Source organism: Pteropus alecto, unplaced genomic scaffold, assembly GCF_000325575.1.
Source record: "Pteropus alecto unplaced genomic scaffold, ASM32557v1 scaffold111, whole genome shotgun sequence".
Classification (NCBI taxonomy): Eukaryota; Metazoa; Chordata; class Mammalia; order Chiroptera; family Pteropodidae; genus Pteropus; species Pteropus alecto.
The window spans coordinates 1,893,300-1,898,008 of NW_006431915.1; the positions used below are offsets into that span (position 1 = coordinate 1,893,300).

Here is a 4,709-nt window from a genome sequence, read left to right on the forward strand (position 1 = left end):
ATTCTGTACAAAATGATTTGTATGTTTATTCTTTTGTCATTACTGTCTTGATTATTGTGTCTTTAAAGTCTTGAAATCAGATAGTATGGCGTATGTATGCTGTTTGTTCTTTTTCAAAAATGCTTTTAATATTCTAAGTTATTTTGATTTCCATATATATACAAATTTTGTAATCAACTTGTAATTTCTATAAAAAAAAGTCATGAAATTTTTATTGGTTTTATATAAAAGCCATACATAAATTTGGAGAGATATATCTTCATTATATTGAGTTATCTAACCTATGAACATGACATATCTCTTCATTTATAGATCTTTAATTTTTCAGCAGTTTGCTATACTTTTTGGTGTAAGAGTTTTGTGTAGATTTTGTTAAATGTATTCCTAACGATATGGTAATTTGGTGCTATTATAAGTAAAATTAAAAAAAATTGTTTCAGTTTGCTACTGGTATATAAAAATTCCATTAATTTTGATTTTTAAGCTTGATTTAAAAAATTTTAATTCTGTATTCTGAGATCTTACTATATGCCGCACTCATTAGTTCTAGTAGTTGTTTTGTATCATCCTAAGGACTTTCTATGTAAATGTCATCTGCAAATAGAGACAGTTTTGCTCTTTCCTTTCTGATCTTTATGACTTTTTATTTTTCTTAATTTATTGTAATTGCTACCTCCACCAGTGTTGAATAGAACTGGTGAGAGTAGACATCTTTGTATTCTTCCTGATCTTAAGGGGAGAACATTATTTTTTCATAATGATATTAGCTGTAAGTTTTTTTCATAGATGTCCTTTACCACATAGAGGAAGTACCTTCCTATTCATAGTTTGTCTCTGAGAGTTTTTATCATGGGTGGGTGTAGAATTTTGTTAAGTGCTTTTTTTTAGTATATGATTTTTCTCCTTTATTCTGTTAATATGGTGAACTGCATTGATTTCTTTTTAAATATTAAAACAACCTTGCATTGCAGGCATAAACCCCACTTGGTCATGATGTATTCATGATTATTCTGATTATTATTATATAGCTAGATTTGATTTGTTAAATGTTGAGTTTTTGCATCTATGTTCATGAAGGATATGGATCTGTAGTTTTCTTTCATTGTAATATCTCAGTAGGGATTGGAATTAGGATAATATTGCTCTTCTCCTATTTTCTGGAGGAATTTTGTCAAATTTTTTCCCCCTTTTGTTTGGTAGAATTCACCAGAAGAGACATCTTCTGGTTCATTCTTTCTTTCTTCTTTCTCTCTTTCTTTCTTTCTTTCCTCTAATTGTACAGCTATTAAAATTCTTCCTTTGTTTCCAGCAAATATAGAAGACAAATATCTTAACCTTGGAATATACTAAATCTAACAATGAGAAATGCATCTGAGGCAATTGTGACATTGAGCTATAACTGAAGGAGTTAATGATAAGACCTTTTTAAAAAAAATTAAAAAGGAAGGATTTTTAACAAGGAATTTCATTTTGATAGCTGTGTATTAGGTTATTAATAGGTTATCTACTTTTTTCCTTGATTGCGATTTGTTAACTTTCAGAATATATTTCATTTAAGTTGTGAAGTTTTTTGATAGAGATCTATTTATAATATTTCTTATTTTTAAAAATATCTGTAGTATCTGTAGTTATAACCCCTTTTTAAATTCCAGATACTGGTCATTTGTGTCTTCTTCCCCACTCTACCTTCCCTTCCAAGTCTAGCTAGAGGTCTAAGAATTTTGTTGATTTTTATCGGAGAAAAAACTTTTGACTTTATTAATTCTATTTACTGCTTGTTTTCTGTTTTGCTGTTTTTTGCTCTTAATTTTATTTCATTTCTTCTACCTGCTTTGGGTTTATTTTGCTCTTTTTTAAGATTCTTGATGTCATTAATTGTAGATATTTTCCTTTTCCTTTTCTTTCTCTACTGTAAGTATTTAAAACCATAATTTTTCTCTAAGCACTGTTATAGCTGTATCCTATTAATATGTTGTACTTTCATTAGCTTTCAGTTTCAAATATTTTCCAACCTTTTTGTGATTTCTTCTTTGGCCTAAAAATTATCAAGAAGCCTGTTGTCCAATTTTTAAACATTTGTGATTATCTTAGCTATATTGTTATTGGTTTTTAATTTCCTCTTTAGTGGTCAAAGTATATACTTTGTATGACTTCAATCCTTTGAAAGTACTGAAACTTGTATTATGGTCTAACATTTGGTTTATCTTGGTGAATTTACCATGTGCACTTGAAAATAATGTGTATTGTAAAGTTATTGGGTTTAAAGCTCTATATATACAAATTAGGTGGAGATAAATGATATATCCAGTTATTCTATCTTATGTTATCTACTAGTTTTTTAGTTTTTCTATCATTTGCTAAAGAGAGGTGTTAAATTCTCCCACTCTGATTGAAACAGCATCATCTGGTTCTTCCTTTCATCCTGTCAATTTTTAACTCATGTTTTTTAAGGCTCTGTTATTAGGCACATGCATATTTACGATGGTTATGCCTTCTTGATTAATCAACCCTTTTATTATTATGAAATGCTCTTCATTATTTTTGGTACTACTCTTGAGATCTGTTTTTTCTGATATTATAGCCATTTCAGCCTTACAATGCTCACTCCTTAGATGGTATGTCTTTTTCTGTTCATTTACTTTCAAACTTTTAATTTATAATTAAGATATGTTTCTTGTGGATAGCATTTAATTGTGTCTTGATATTTTAAAATCCATTCTGATGATATGTGCCTTTTTCTTGGAGTGTTTAGCCCATTAACATTTAATATAATTATTGATATGATTGTATTTAGGTCTATCATTTTATTCTTTGTGTATGTTTTTTAACCCTTCTCATTTCTTTTCCTCTCTTCCTTATGCTGCTGTCTTTTGGATTATTTTAACATTTTCATTTCCATTTAGCACATATATTAAAGTTACACTTCTTCGCATTTTAAAAAACGTTTGCACTGTACATTCTTGACTTTACACAGGCTATGTAATTTTAAATAATAGAGAGAGGTAATATTGTAATGCATAGGTCTGTTTGCTTTCTGTCCTACCATACTTTAAGTTATAGTTGTCAGAGGTATTACCCTACATATATTATAAATCCCACAAGGCAACATACTTTTTGTTGTGAACAGTCATATGTATTCTACAGAAATTAAAATAAAACGTAATATTTACCCATATACTTATTTATATATGATACTCTTTGTTTATTTCTGAAAATCCAAGACTCTCTCTGGTATCATTTCCAATCTGATATACTTTTGTTTATTTGTTTATTTATTTATTCTCACATAGTTTTAGTAGAGGTCTTGTGGTGACAAATTCTGTTTTGTTTTTTTTTTTCATTATCTAAAAATGTCTTTATTTCACTTTTATTCTTGAAGGCTATTTTGCTGAATTTGGAATTCTGGGTTGGCAGTTATTTCCTCTCTCTCTCTCTCTCTTTCTCTCTTAGTGAGGCAACACTTGGTTGACCTCACAGATTGCAAGGACCTTGTCAGCTTAAATCCCTTGTTTTTTATTTTTTTATGCCTACAGCACCTGGTCTTCCTAGGTGGTCTCCCATCCAAGTACTAACCAGGCCTGACCCTGCTTAGCTTCCGAGATCAGGTGGGATCGGGCTTGTTCAGAGTGGCATGGCCATAGGGCAGTTATTTTCTTTTAATACTTTAAAGGTGTTCTACTATCTCCTAGTCTTCATGGTTTCTGGTGAAAAGCCTCTGTTAATTTCTTTCATTGTTCTCCTACAATAATGTGAGGTTTTGCTCTGACTGCTTTAACTAATGTGCTGAGGCATATATTTCTTCAAATAAATCATGTTTGAGGTTTTCTGAGCTTCCTTAATCTATAAATTTCTGTCTTTCAAAAATTTGTCATGGTTCCTAGTATTTTTTTTTTCCTCCATTTATTTTTCCCTACCCCATTCTCTCTCTTAGTGAGGCATTTTGATGTTGTTTCACATGTTGCTAAGGTTCTGTTCTTTTTTTTTTTTTAATCTCTCTTATTCAAATTAGATGATTTCTATTGATTCATCTTCAAATTAACTATTTCATCTTTATTTTTCCATTAGGCCCATTCATTAAATTTTTCTTTCAGAAGTTCTATTTTTCAGTTCTAAAATTTTCATTTCTTTCATTTTTATATTTTGCATTTCTCTGCTGAAGTGTCCATTGTTCATTATGAGTGTCTTTTTCTTGACCTCACTGAGTATACTTATAATAGCTATTTTAAAATCCTTTCCTCATAATTTCAACATACGGACCATCTTGAGATAGCCATCAATTGTTTTCACTTCCCTTTGAGATTGAGTCACATTTTTTCATATGTTGAATAATTTTACGTTCTATCATGGACATTGTGCTCTATTGCAGAGCCTCTGGATTTTGTTATATTGCTTTAAAGGGTGTTGATGTTTTGTTTTAGCAGGTAACCAACTTGTCTTGACTTAAACTGAAAAATGTAATGTCTATGATGAATGGAATTTCAGACCTAAGTTCAGTTCTTTAAACCTTAACTAGTAGCTGTTTCCTGTTTGACCCACTCTTACATGGTTCAGAGATCAGGCAGAAACTTGGGCTGAGTTTAAGCACAGGATTTGGTGTTTCATGCCCCCTGTCCCTCCCCCTTCACCCCAGGCTTGCATCTCCCCTCACTCTCTGGTTGTGTAGCTTTCTTGGCCTCTTTTTGACCTGGTACCTCCAGCCAGAACAGTAG

General features: G+C 30.8%; 1 pseudogene; it reads right to left on the bottom strand.

The window, feature by feature from the left end:
* Positions 1-3,524: 3,524 nt before the first annotated feature.
* Positions 3,525-3,643, bottom strand: LOC112473140 (annotated as a pseudogene).
* Between the last annotated feature and the right edge of the window lie 1,066 nt (positions 3,644-4,709).